At 44.0% G+C, this 15,649-nt stretch overlaps 1 pseudogene; it reads left to right on the forward strand.

Moving 5' to 3' along the window:
* The first annotated feature begins 3,828 nt into the window (after positions 1–3,828).
* On the forward strand, positions 3,829–6,604 carry LOC139360970 (testis-specific Y-encoded protein 2-like; annotated as a pseudogene).
* Positions 6,605–15,649: the final 9,045 nt, after the last annotated feature.

Raw genomic sequence — 15,649 nt, forward strand, 5'->3', positions numbered from 1 at the left:
GCTGGCCTCCTTCAAGTCTACCTTTCAAGCATTAATTTTATTAATCAATATTATTTAATATCAGGGATTGCTTATTCGCAAAATGCTCTTTTACTTCTTAGTATCCTCGCATAACCAATGAGAATGCCTTGCACGCAAGTATTACTGAGGTCTCAGAAACTGGATGGCCAGGCACAGTGGCTCACACTGTGAGTCAGTGTGGAAGACTGAGGCAGCTGGACTGCGTGAGCCCAGGGCTTTAATGGCGGCTATGGCAATGTAATGAGATCCTGTCTCTACAAAAATAAGAAACAAGAAAAACAGATTTAGCTATGTGTGGTGGTGCATGCCTGCAGTCACAGCAACGCAGCAAGAGCTTGAACCCAGGAATTTGAGAGCGTAGGGAGCTATCATTGCACCAGCGCACTCTGGGCTGGTGAGAGCAAGACTCCAACCCACAAAGAAACGGAACCAACAATTTTTAGATTGGTATGCCGGGGGAACACTACCAAGGGACCAAGGAGATGGAAGAATTCCTTAAATTAAGAAGCCTTCTATCAAACAATACCGCTAGGAATTTTAGGAGAAATTAAGAGGAATTCTCCAGCAAACACGAGATTAAAACTAATGTTTTCTCACAATGTGAACCCCGGCACTTGGGGAGACAGAGGTGGGTGGATCACGTCGTCAAGAGATCCAGACCATCCCTGGCAACATGGTGAAACCGCATCTCTACCAAAAATACACAAATTAACTGGGCCGGGTGGCATGCGACTGTAGTCCCAGCTACTCGGGAGATTGAGGCAGGAGAATCGCTGGAACCTGGGAGGCAGAGGTTGCAGTGAGCTGAGACGACCCCACTGCCCTCCAGTCTAGCGACAGAAGAAACCCTGAAACATAACACAAGAATCATTTTATTGGTGTGAGAGAGAGATGTGGGATAAATGCAGAGTGAAGAGAGAGCAGAATTTGATCAGTTAAACAGGTAAATACAATCTAGATAAGGACAAAAATATATTAGGAGAAAAATGATAAATTACTGTTCCTATAATTCTGCTATGAGGAAAGCTGTATCGAAACATATGATTAGGGTCCACGAAATTCCATTCAAAGAAACTTAAATATTTACAAATCAAAAAATGACACTTCAGAAAAGTATGTTATCTTTAAAATTTGTATCATAACATACAATTCTTACAAATCCATTATGAAATATTAATTTTAAGAGTAGGCTATGTTCAATTTTAATAATCTTTAAGAATGGCCCATTTAACAACATGAAAATTTTCATATAGCTACAAAAAAGGTAGACATATTCTAATGCCTTGGTGTTGTCACAGGTAAGGAAATGCATATTCTCATATATGGCAGAGTAGTAGTAATCTGCCCACTCCAGATCAATAGAGAAAAAAGTTACCACGTAATTATGTGCCTTAGAATGGAGCTACTCAGGAGGCTGAGGGAGGAGAATGGCATGAACCCGGGAGGCGGACATTGCAGAGAGCCGAGATGGCGCCACTGCACTCCAGTCTGGGTTACAGAGCGGGACTCCGTCTCAAAAAAGAAAGAAGAAGAGTGGAGCAGACAATGCAACTTCAACTTTAGAAAACATATCTGATCAATTCCACATGTGGTTGTTAAAACTCAAATGTTAGATTTTTGAAGGTGGGTTGCTAGAAAATACAATTGAGATACAGAACCAGGACTCAAAGGCCTCCAAATTCCCAGCCCCAGGCTGCTTGCCTGGCCTCCTCTCTGTTCCCTCTCTAATGCCGTCCCTCCCTCCCTGGAGTAGAACTGCAATGGATTGAGCCATAGGCCCTGGCTGATGATCTGGGGGACTGCAGAAGGGGGTCCACCGTAGGTCAGGTCACAGTTCAGAGCCCATTCCCCAGAGGCCAAGGAATGACCAGGGAGGTCCTTTCCCATGATGCACCTGCCGCGGAACCCTCCTCAGCAACCTTGCCAAAACCCAGGCAGTCATTTTTAGCCCAGCAGCTGAACGAGCTCAGGTAGGCGATGTTCTGCCTGCAGCTGGAGGCTCTATCTTTATGATCCCGGAACCACCGGACTGAAGTGCAATGAGACACCCCGTTCCCTGGGGGGAGAGGAGCCAGGAAGTTTCATGCCACACAGACCCTCCCACACACCAGCTCCCCTACTATGCTGGGAGGCACTCCATACCAAGGATGCCAAAGCAATAGTCCTTCAGGATGACTTTCACTGTGGAAGTTAAAGTTGTGACAAAAGGAAATCTTCATTCAGCCGCCAGTAACTGGGGATGACTGAGTTCCTCCACCTGCCTGGCCAACAAGGAGAAACGGGATGGACTCGAAGCGACCATTTCATCTAGCTGGACTGAGGTGGCCTGCTAGCTGGAGTGAAGCATGAGTTTCCCATTCCCAGCTCTGCCGCTGAGACACCGCGGGCCCCAGGGAGGCCTCAAACGGACTCAGACACTGGACCCCTCCCGCAGACCCAGGCTCCCCAGCCTGACCTGCACATCCATCGTGCAGCAAAGCAGGACTTCACCATGGTTTCTGACCCAGGACAACAACTGAGTGTGCCAAACAATTTACCTCTGGTCAAGGAGCCTCCAGACGACTCGTTGAGCAAGTCTCGTGACACCCTGCAATTTTCAAGAGCACAGAGAATCTGGAGCATCTGGCCTGTCGCCCTCGCTTGTTGCTTCTCTGTCGCTGTCTGTCGAGGAGGCAACCTCACAACTGTGGTGGTTTTTGGGGTGGGGAGAGCCAGGCCAAGAAACCTGCACTAACTAGGGAAAGGAGACAGAGGAAGTGGTTGCGGCCGAGGGCGGGGGGCGGGGTGATGTAAGGCGGCTGCTTCCTCAGGGTTCAGGAGCCGCAGGAGGCCCTTGTGTGCTGGATGTTGGACACGCTCTGCTGACGTCCAGGTGTGTGGTGTCCTCTCGTCCTGGGCTTCCTGACGGGTGGGCCTGTCCACCTGAGGGAAGCCCTGTAGGTAGAAGGGGCTGCAGGGTCGTGCCTGGCGCTCCCTATGGGAATGGCTTGGGTGCAAAGGAGGTTATGTATGCTCAGGGCCTACACCCCTTTGGGTCCAGCGCCAGCAGCGGGGAGACAGGCGCTTCAGCGCTATGGGAGCCTCTGGGTCGGCAAGGCAGCGCACAGCGGTGTGCACGCTGGCTGTCCATGGCCAGCCCTGGAGGCTGGCCTCCGGTACGTCTAGGGCATAGGACGGGAGCCCCTTTGGAATGCTCCTTTCCTTTCCGTACAGCACCCTCCGGGAGGAAGCCTGCTACGCGGAGTCTGTATTGTCATAGACCTGCCAGAGGGCGTGCCGGCCTTCTGGCCTCTGGAGCAGACGAATTCCACCTCAGCCTAACCAAGAGACTTTCCTCCCACGCGCCCGCCCAGACCCACTTTCCCCAGGCCGCCTCGGCTGCCCTCGCCCCAGCAGCCAGAGAGACTTCTCCTCTGGATCTGCAGTATTCCATTCCATCTACCTGGCCTGCCCAGTGAAGTGAGATGTTTCATACGTGCCGTGTGGGTCAATGGCTTGCCACACTCAGGATGTCAGTGAGGGCACAGGGCTTCCATGCCCAAGATTCCAAAGGCCACGCAGCCCGCGTGTGCCTGGATGCAGCGCTACCTGGCGCAAGCCCCGAGGGCTTCTCAGAGGAGGCATAGCTCGGGAGGTTGGGACTGCAGGCCAGCCTAGGTTGCTGCTGCCCGGGGAGACGCCCACCGCCCTCGCACTGACTGGCCGCCAGGGGAGAACCGCGGTCTTGGAGGGGCTCCTGGGGCCCTTCGGTCTCCATGTCTTCCCGCGGCTCCCTGCGCCCTTTGCCTGCAGTCCCTTAGGGGGCGCCTGCTAGCCCGGCGCATGCGCCCTGAGGGCCCGCCGTCCCACCGGCTGCGGTGAAGGGCAGCGGCAGGGTTCCTGCGGTGAGGGTCCGGCAGCACAGGCGGTGGTCAGTGGGAGTCCGAAGGGGGGCACCGTCTTCAGGATGGAGTCTCTACAGGAGGGGGAGGCCGGGGCGCAGAGCCAGCAGGGAGCTTTGGGGGAGGAGGCGGTGCTGGGAGCGGATGACATAATGGCGGAGGTGGAGGTGGTGGCCCACCAGGAAGCCGACGAGAAGCGGCAGGAGCAGGTCCAGCGGGCACAGCCTGGCCCTGGGCCCATGAGCCCAGAGTCTGCACTGGAGGAGCTGCTGGCCGTTCAGGTGGAGCTGGAGCCGGTTAATGCCCGAGCCAGGAAGGCCTTTTCTCAGCAGAGGGAAAAGATGGAGCGGAGGCGCAAGCCCCACCTGGACCGCAGAGGCGCCATCATCCAGAGCATGCCTGGCTTCTGGGCCAATGTTGTATCCTTTGCAGTGTTTCTTCTGCTTTTCCAGTTGAGCGGTGCTCTTGGGAAGTGTAAGGAACTTACGGGCGGCTCGGCGTCGATGTGACCATTTGGGGAACACGGGTGAGTTTCCACAGACAAATGTGGCTGAAGAAAGCCAGAGCAGACACGGGTACTATTTTCCTGCGTGCGTGAGAGAAACGCTTCATGGTGCCAAGCAGCAGACGTTTGGGGCATCTTTCTGAAGAGCAGAAGCGAGTTCTCAGCAGAACACGTGTTGCTGTGAATCAAGCTATCGTTTTAAGGGACTGTGACTGCTCCGCCTTGCCAGTCCGATCTGGGACTGGGCTTCTTCGGGTATGAGCAGATTCTGCCAGGCCTCAGACACCGGCAGTTCTCTGCATGTCGCCCCTCCCCGTGTCAGTGCGGTCAGCCTCACAATGATACACCCTCGGTGAAACCCGAGAGGTCTGAATTCAGGGGGAGGGAGAGGAGAAAGGGAGGTCATTCATGGATGCAGATCTGAAAAAATCCCCTAGCCGCCCCTCTGGGTGCTCTTAGGCCTTCCCCGTTGCTTCTAGCTTTTCTTTCCGTTGCATCTCGAGGCTCTTTGACCTCAATCAGATTGCAAACCACCCTCAGATGTCGGCCCTGATCACTGACCAAGATGAAGACATGCTGAGCTACATGATCAACTTGGAGGTGAGGCCGGGAAGACTAAGGCTGGAGGGTTGAGTGGGGGAGGCTGAGGGAGATAATTTATTCCTGCAAGCAACAGTGGGCACCTCAGCCAAAAAGGTGTTTAAGCTTTCTCCACCTTGTCCGGACAGGTGAAAGAAGCGAAGCATCCCGTTCATCTCTGCCAGATCATGTTGTTCTTTCGGAGTAACCCCTACTTCCAGAATAAAGTGATTACCAAGGAATATCTCGTGAACGTCACAGGTGACAGGTGGCTCCCAGGATGGGTAGTGGAAGGAGGAAGGTGGGTGGATCAGTGCCAACGTGTTCCAGCCCCCTTACCAAAACATCCTCTGTCTGTAGAATACAGGGCTTCTCATTCCACTCCAATTCAGTGGTGTCAGGATTATGAAGTTGAGGCCTATCGCCGCAGACACAACAACAGCGGTCTTAACTTCTTCAACTGGTTTTCTGACCACAACTTCGCAGGATCCAATAGGATTGCTGAGGTGGGTCCTTGCTGGGAAACATGAGGAATGACCCCGGTGTGTTCCCAGCTGCTTGGGTCACCAGTCTGAGCTCTCATGAGGCCTTTTCCGGTTGATTCCCCTGACAGATCCTATGTAAGGACCTGTGGCGCGATCCCCTGCAATACTACAGGAGGATGAAGCCACCTGAAGAGGAAACAGAGATTTCAGGTGAGCCGTACAGTGGGAACTGGAGCTGTCTGATACCCAGGATAAGGGTGTTGACACACCTCTCTATTCAGGGAGCCTGGAGGCTCATTTCAGAAATGTAGAACCTGGGGGTCCGTCTTATCCATGCCGAAATTCCTTGAGAGGAAGACACAGCATGACAGAATCCAGGACATTCATGGCATTGGGCTGAAAAAGGCACATGAGACACTGCACTGCAAAGCAGGTTATAACTGTGGAGTCTTAAGCCCGGGGAAGCATAGTGCGTGTCCACACTCACTGAGAAGTAAAGCCGAGTTCTTACCTTCAATCTGTGGCACTTGGTTCCGTGGCCGACAACCCGACGGGGAGTCATCTTACCAACCCCTAAAGCTTGGGCTCCCGGAATGTGCCTGGTTGTCCTCCTTGCCACAGACCACAAAGGACTGTTTAGATCGATGGATTTCCTTAAGCTATTACCCCATCGGATTTCCGTGTGCTTTTAGTGTACAACGCGTCTTGTTAGCTGACTCCTGTCACAGAGAATACTGGAAATGGGGCAGGTATTGCAGAGAATAGTTTGTAACACATGCACGGTAGGAGGAAGTTGAAGAGATCACAAAAGGGGAAGGGGTAGTCTTTTCTCAGCAGGCCGTAAAATTAAAACATTTTAAATGGTGGCTCAGAGGAGATGCATTTTGACATGTGTTTGTGTTTCTCTAGGGAACGCGCAGATGTTGGGTTGAATATGATGGAGCATCGGACACAGGTGCTGTGTTCACCTAACACGGCAGAACTCCTGAAAACTTACTACAGTATGCAGGATGTCAGTACTGAGCATGGTCTTGTGCACAGGAACTGAAGGACAAGCAGATCCAGTCACAGCAAATGAAGACAGGAAGCGGGGTGGGGGAATTGAATTGTATGGAATAAAAAATAAACAGTATTAAGGATGTGTGGCTCTGTGTGTGTGTGTGTGTGTGTGTGTGTGTGTCTGTGTGTTTGTGTGTCTGTGTGTGTGTGTGTCGGTTGATCCCCTGGATTCCGCTGTCATAATGAATTGATCAATCTATATGTTTGATTCTCTTCATGAAAATGACCAGTCTGTGTGGGAGCTGGGCCTCTGAATTTGTAGAGTGAATTGGTGTGAAATGTTTTGGGATTCTTTCTATAGGACAGAGTTGGGGAGGTACAAGAAACAGAAGACAGTTAAGTTGACAGCTTACTTCATCCTATGGAAGCAGAGATAGTTCAATGACATTGGGTGATGGACACTGAGCTATCCAGGGCCCAGTTTGCTGGGGTAAGGTACCTGCAAAATCCTTCATTTTGGGTATCATCAGACACATTAAGATAGCACAGGATAATGGAAATGTTAACGTTATCTTTCGTGTCGAATTCACAGCTTATTTTTCTTTAAAGGCGAATGCGTAATCTTTTTCTGGGACAATCAGCCTCTCAGGACTTCTCACACACCAACGTGAGAAGAAATGAGCACATAAGGTATATGGAAGCCTTATGGGAAAGGTTTCAGAGGCATATGAGAAGACATTCAGGATACGCACTTTTTTTTTTTTTTTTTTCTGGCGTAGGTGACTAAGGCAAAACACAAACATGCAGAAGTGAGGGGAAAGGTGGTGGATTTGTGGAATATAAGATTGCCTGAGGATCCATGCCTGGACTGTCTGTCACTTGATGACCCAGAATATGGACGATGTTGTTGATGTTTACATCTTTAGCTGGGTTAAGCTTTTCTCCAAGATGCTTCTTTAGGTGAGGAGGCGAAAATGTACGTAGCTAACACCAATGCGAGTGCATTTTGTGCATTTTTTTCTTTACGATTTTCCTTAAAGTTTTATTAAAGCAATGACCTGGTCTATTAAATATAATACTATAATGTACAAATCAAACCTGGACACTTACCATAACTCTGATATGTAAGAAAATCCTCTTGGATGGTCAGAATGATCTCTACCACGTCCCCCAACGTTGCCGTCACGGTCACTACATTTACGACAGGTTTGCTACGGTCAGCAGGAACATCTTCAGAAAACTATTTGACAGAACCGGAAACTATTATAGTACCTATATCCTCCAGAGGAATGTTCATCCCGACTAGAATAACCATAATCATGGTATCCATAACCTCTAGGTGGTGGACCATCATCCCTGGTGTCTCAGGAACTCGTATGAATTCTGCTTCCGTAAGTTAAAGCAACAAATTCTAAATTATCAACTTCTCGTATCCCAAACATAACTAACTTACAACTTAAACACAATAAAGGACCAAACACACGAATAGTTGTTTCTCCAAATACTATATGCAAATGCTCAAAAGGCACATGGAAGAAATCATCATAATTAGTTATTCAGAAAATGCATTTCAAAACCAAAATGAGATAGCATACTTCACACACACTGGAATGGGAATACATTTTAAAAAGCAGGAAATATCAAGTGTTTGAGAGGACGTAGATAATTTGGAACCCTGACACAATGCTAGCTGGAATGGAAAATGATGCAGCTACTATGAAGAAATGTGGTGGTTCCCCAAGAAAATAAACACAATTATCACAGGACCAAGCAATTCCATTCGCACATACTGAGAAATGAATAAGGGTGCCCAGACAAATAGGTATGTAGAAATACAGTGGTGGAAACAACCCAAATAAAATAATGGGTCAGCAGCTTGTGTAAGGAAAGAAGTGCTACAATGTAAACGATCCCTCAGGGCATCGTGCAAAGGAAAGGAGACAGTTATAAAAAGTCCTGTATTGTTTGAGCCCACCAACATGAAATACCCGGAACAGGTACCTTCAGAGGCAGAAAACAGATTGCTGTTTGTTAGGGGCTGAGGGAAGGGAGAAAACGAAAGGAACTGCTTAACTGGTAGTAGTTAAGGGTTGTAGTTTGGAGTGATGAAAATGTTCTGGAACTAGATGGAGGTGGCTGTTGCACAACACGGCTTGTATTAAACGCCACTTAACTATTTACCTTAAAATGTTTAATTTTGTTTTGTGAATTTCATCACCACAACAAAAGTCAACAATTTTTCCATTTTTCCTTTGCCTATCCTTTGTTGCGTGTAACCCTCATCTCTTGGTGACACATGGTCGTTCTCTGGGAAGAGCCTGGCTCTCTGCGTGAAGGACCTCCGTAATTCTCTCATCCACATGACGTGGGACATTTAATGTTAAAATGATTTCATATTATGTAAAGAACACAGATTCTGAAACACAATATTTTTCTTGTCTAAAACCACTTTTTACAATTATTTCTTGTATGACTCTGTCCTTCTTTCCCTAAATTCCTAGACTTCCGTGACAACTAAAACATTTCTCCCGGCTTTGGATAATCCCATGGCTCCACAAGGCCTGTTCTACCAACGAGCTGAAGGCAGACATTAATTCTTAAGTCAAAGTTCATTTTTAATTGTTAGTAACCAGTTAGTTATTATTTTTCTCAGATTACTATACATAAGATTTTTTCCATACCTACAAGACCAAGCAACTTTCAGTTTCCACTAAAACTTAAAATATAAAAGTATAACCGTGAACAAAAAATGGACTTTCTGCTATGTACCAGGAAGTGTGCTAGACGTAAGAGAAATAAAAGCAACAAGGAAAACTTAAATATGTACTTAAGTCAATTTAACGATCAACACATTAATACATGGTACAGTGAGGACAAAACACCCACAATTTACAGTGAAGGAAAACATGTAAAATGTAAGCTGTTTTTGAAGCATAAATGGCTATTTGTGAGACACACGCTGGGAAGATCAACTCTCAAGAAGTCCAGCAAAGCACGTTGGTGATAGCATAAAGAGTAACGGGAACTAACAGGAGATTGGGGTGATGCTGTAAAACAGAACAACTTGAAAGTGTCCAGAATGCAATGATTTTGATGGTAATGTAACGGGATTCCGTACGTAATAGAAGGACACAACTCTTTAAAGCTGCGATAAACACACAATCCCCAGAATTTAAGATTCAATAAGACAGAGACCATTGGTTGGATCAAAATAAGTCCTCAAACACACTGGGAAAAAGGAGTCATTAGGTATTCATGTTACAACAAATCACTGCGTTAACAGGATAACAATATTTGTAGGAGAGAAAGAGCAAGGATGGGGCAAAAATGCCAGTTAGTCATTCTGTTACCCAATTTCAATCTTCTCATGTTCGTTTCTACTTTCAAGTACTTAACACTTCCTTAAATGTAAAAATCTGGTTGAAATATACTTTCTCAAGAATGTATTTTCAGAAAATGTGAAAGAATCTTTTCTTCTTGTGAGTCTGTCTTGGTGTCTCTCTGTAGACATTTTCCACCTTGTAAGTTTGTCTAGCTGTCTATCCATAGCTTGTCTATGCTATAGATGTATTTCCATGAATTGGAACTAAATCCATTAATAGCTTTTAGGAAATACTGACTGATTTCTCTCCTTTCTGTGAGAGTTCCTTCTAAGTTTTAATGCTGCTTGAAAGCTTTGAAGATCTATTTACACTTGTAGTGGAATACTAACATACAAACAGGACTGCCATACGTTCATTTACGTAACGTTTATTCCAATATCCTTCCAACTACACTTGCACTTCCTCAGGCAAAAAGAAGAGGATATCTAAAGCATTTCAGATCACATGACATTACGCCACCTTCAAAAGTTTAGTAATACCAAAAAGATCCTGAAATGCTGTTAAGTGAAAAGCAGTTTGGAGATTAAGAATAAGGGACGGTTACATCTCCATTCATATCCTCGACAGCATTTTTAGCATCTGCAGCGTTCTCAAAATACATGCAAAGCATTTGAGCTTGCTGATTTCCCCTTCATTTCACAGAAGAACTAAATTATGTGAAAATATCTTACATTTATATAATGGACTCAACGGAGTACTAAGAAACCAAAAACGAAATTGCATTTCACATCATTACTGTGATTCTTACTACTATGTCATCTCAATCGTCAGCCTATTTTATTCCAATTTGCTCTCCACCTCCACAACACACTTACTTTTGCTCATTTTCCTTTCTCAGCAACAGGTGACCTTTACCACAGACCCTTCACCTGCTGCCATGAGAATTTTCCCAATATGAAATATAAACTTGAAAATTACAGTTTAATAACAAATAACTATTTCAACTTATGTCTTCAGTAAACATATTAACTATACATTTACTTTGGAAAAGTAGAGATAAATAGCACCGACATATTAATGTGTATGTATATGCATATATACACACGTATACATACATACACACATATATACACACACACATACATACAACACACATAAACACACACACACACACACACACACACACACATAAACAAACATATGTATAACAGTTGCCTGCCAATATGGGAACATATTTCCCAAATATTGCCTTAAGCGTCTTTTCATTGGTTTCTAAATGGAGGCCACCAATGTTAAGCTTGGCAGGCCGATCTGCTTCCGTCAGTTTGCTGTAAATGGTAAAAAAAAAAAAAAAAAAAAAAAAAAAAAAAAAGTCTATATTTAGGTAATCATAAATAAGCCAAAAAGATAAAATTTTGTTACACACTCTGTTGAAAACTCAAGTGAGATTCCCTTACAGAGGCTGACAGCTTTCTAGTAATTCTTCTTTTTTTTTTTTCATGAAATGACCGTGACTTTTACAATGCAAAACTGGAGATGTTTACTGAGCACATGCATTAAGGGATCAAACACGAATTCCATTATTCAAATTCTGTGAAAAGTTTTCCAGGATTAAAAATAACACCTCAGAATAAATTAACCCACCACACACTCTGTAGGATAATGTAGCCCAGCTCTGTCTTACAATTTATAGCCCTTTTCATCTTTGTATTCACATCATTCATTTATTTGTTTCAGTGTCCCAAGTTATATGAAAGAATGTGTCATCTAAAAAAATAACATTCTTTGTTCAAAGTGACCTGCCACATCACTTGTTATGAATTGTTTCTTGCTTGTTCTGCTAACACTTACATAAAACGTCCAAGCTACTTGGGAGGCTCAGGCAAGAAAATCACTTGTATCTGGCGGGGGGTAGAGATTGTACTGACTGAGATTGCACTACTGTACTCCAGCCAGGATGATAAAAACTCCATCACCATCATCGTCATCCTCGTCGTCATCCAATAAAATATAAAATAAAATAAATCCTTATGGAGCAAATTAACCCGTCACATTTCTACCCTACAGTGCATTGTACTGGTGTTCTCTATTATGCCCTGAACACATAAATCATTCTCTTGTAAAGTCACATTCGCACTTACGTTTACCGAGGCATTGTTCACAATAGCAAAGACATGGAACCAACTCACATGCCTACCAGTGATACCCTGGAAAAAGACAATGAGGCACATACACACCATGGAATAGTAAGCATAACCATACAAACGATGCGTTTCTGTCCTTTGCAGGGACATGGGTGATGCTGGAAAGCATCATTCTCAGCAAAATAACACCAGAACAAAAAGGAAAACACTGCATGTTCTCGCTCTTAAGTTGGGTGTGAACAATGAAAACACATGGATACAGGAAGGGGAACATCACACACTGGGGCCTGTCGGTTGGTGGAGGGCTAGTGGAGGGATAGCATTAGGAGAAATACCTAATGTATGTGACGGTTGATGGGTGCAGCAAACCACCATAGCACGTGTATACCTAGGTAACAGAACTGCACATTCTGCACGTGTACCCCAGAGCTTAAAGTATTTTAAAAAAAGAAATACATATAGACAGACATATACTCTACGTGTATTAAAATATAAACAATGCATAAATTTCATCTCTATGCAAATACATATATAAATACAGATACATGTATTGTATATGTTTACGAATACTTATATTTTTAAATCCATCATATAGATTACATGGTTTATACATACATTAAATTATAAGATATGAACTTCAAAGTGTAAGTTATACTTTTCTATGACATGTAAATTCCATATTACTTGATGGACAGTAAAACATTTTACATGGCATATATTTCATGAGTTCCATGTAACACTGAGGCATAAATAATGGGAACTCTGGTGAAAAGAGTGAAATCAAATAGTAGAGGGAATTTAGAGGAAAGCTCTAAACAAAAACCGCCTACATACTCAGGATCATTACCTGAATATTCCTTATGCCCTCAACCAAGTAACTTTAGGCAAGCACAACTTATACAGTCACATGAAAGGAGTGAGTGTATCGTCTCCTCTGCCATTCCGTTTGTTGAAGCGTCATCATTTGTTTGGTCTCTCTGCTTGATTCTGATACTCACTTGCAGCTTACAGTTTGTTCTCCCAGTAGCCAGAATTACACTCAGAGTAAAACCAAAAGGATAGGTCTTTGATCTCACTCAAGCATTTTCCTTCATTCTTGTCTTGCCACATGATGGGAGTATGACTCCTTGCTTCATTCTAGTCTCAGAATTATTTCAGTGGTTATTATCTCTGCCTAGAATTATCTTCCCCCATCTATGTTCCTAGATTACTTCCCTAATAATAATTACTGCCGCCCTGAGACTTTGGTAGCCTAGTGACTCTAACTAGTGATACTACCGTCTTGGCAGGCTATGATAAAACACCAGAGGAAAAGAAAAACAAAAATTTTGGCTTCAGCCTTCTCAAATATCTCTGAATATACTTTCAGCCTTCTCAAATATCTCTGAATATACCTCCAATAAATACAGTTTTTCTACATAACAACCGCTTTCTACTTAATTCCTGAAGTAATTCTTGGTGTTGGATTCATTTCATTCTTCACATTGATTCAAAGCGTATATGTAACGTGAAGGCGAATTCAGAATTTCATGTGTCAGCAAATAAAATGTTCAAAATGATGCAAAATACAAATGTGAAATTGTATTTGTGAACTTCACTATTCTTTCAAATTATATTTAAATACCTACCCACTCAGACAATTTTTTTTAACTATCTGCATGTTCTCCTCAGGTGGGAAAAAAGGTATCAGAGTTCTTGAATAATTTATGAAAGACAAAATGACAATACTATACAAGGTTTAACCTATTCACAATACTGTATTCAGCAAATGGGAAGTAAACAAAATATATGATTTTAGTAATTCTAAAATATGTGTACAGGAAGAACATAGAAGAGGCCTTAACATACATAAACGAACAATTGAGGCTAGGCACGATGGCTCGCCCCTGGAAGCCCAGCATTTTGGGAGGCCAATGCGTTTGGATCGCTTGAGGTCAGGAGTGCAAGGCCAGCCTGAAGAGCAGGGTGAAACCCAGTCTTGACTAAAAATACAAAAATTAGCTGGACATTGTGGCGTGTGCCTACAATACCAGCTCCTCGGAAGGCTGAGGCAAGGGAATCGCTTAAAGCTGGGAGGCAGCGGTTGCAGCGGGCCAAGATCGTGCCACTTCACTCCGGCCTGGGTGAGAGAAGGAGACTCCATCTCAAAAGAAACACACACACACACACACACACACACACACACACACACACACACATCCCAAAAACTAATGAAGCAAATAAAGTGTGTTTTAGAAAAAATGCTCACAGGAAACTCACATATCCAACAGAAAAAAAAAAAAAAAAATCCTTTAAAACAAAAGTTCCAGGAGGGGCACATAAGAAAAAAAATTTAACACTTTGCATATACAGTGCAAATAGTAACCTGAAAAGAACCACGGGGGAAGAAACTCAAAATTTACAACTAAGTGCTCTAAAAGAAGTTGAAAGTCCCTCTCCACGTCCATGTATTGCAAACTTGATCCTAAAAACTGACAGGAGCAGAACAATAAAAATATATCTGAAAAGTGGTAAAACACTTCGGGTCTCATATAAGAATTGTAATGGAAAATGCATCAGTCTGCAGTTTTTCCATACATTTATGAACAAATTACATGTTTTCATACGTAAATTTGCTTTTCAGTATTCCAGGAAATTAAGTTTTATATTAATAGTAAGCAATGTTAACTAAGCAGGTGTTTACGAAGGTAACTGACACTGGGTGTCCACAACATCATTCAGGTGGGCCTTAATTCCCAGCCAGTTTCCCTCCCTGGTCACATATTGAGGTTTCCCAGCCATTCTGCAATCTCTAATTGCAAAATGAAAGGAGGCAGTTACAAAACGTCCTGCAGTGCTTCAGCCCATTAACATGAAATACCCAGGACGGGTAAGGTGGGAGGCAGAAACCAGATTGCTGTTTGCTAGGTGCTGAGAGAAGGGAGAAAATGAAAGGAACTGCTTAACTGGTAGTGCAGTTGTAGTGTGGAGTGATGAAAATGTTCTGGAAGTAGATGGAGAGAGTTGTTGCACAGCACAGATTGTGTTACGTGCCAGGTAACGATTTCCATTAAAATGTTTAATTTTGTTACGTGAAATTCATCACCACAACAAAAGTCAACTATTTTTCCATTTTTCCTCTACCTATCCTTCGTTGCGTAACCCTCATCTCTTGGTGACACACGGTCATTTCTCTGGGAAGAGCCTGGCTCTCTGCGTGAAGGACCTCCTTCCTTTTAATTTTCTCATCCAGGTGACATGGGACATGTAACGTTAAAATGATTTAATATTGTGTAAAGATCTCAAAATCTGAAACACAATTTTTTCTTGTCTAAAACAACTTTTCCAAAATTATTTCTGGTATGATTCTGTCCTTCTTTCCCTTAATTGCTAGACATTCATGACAACTTAAATATTTCTTCCGGCTTTGGATAATCCCATGGCTCCACAAGGCCAGTTCTACTAATGAAGCTGAAGGCAGACATTAATTCGTAAGAAAAAGTTCATTTTTAATTGTTATTTATTAGTTACTTAAGGTTTTTCTTTTCATATGAATTACTGATGACTACTAATGATGTAGGGAAAACAGGTAAAACCATGAAAGTCTTCGCTGAATATAAAGTTTACATACGTCGTCCTTTCTCAGCTGAAGAAGGTAAATTTTCCCATGTTCTTCAATCCGTCTCACACACACAAAGATTGCTGCCTTTGAATGACTGCACGCTAAAATTTT

Source organism: Macaca nemestrina, chromosome Y, assembly GCF_043159975.1.
Source record: "Macaca nemestrina isolate mMacNem1 chromosome Y, mMacNem.hap1, whole genome shotgun sequence".
In the NCBI taxonomy this organism is placed as follows: Eukaryota; Metazoa; Chordata; class Mammalia; order Primates; family Cercopithecidae; genus Macaca; species Macaca nemestrina.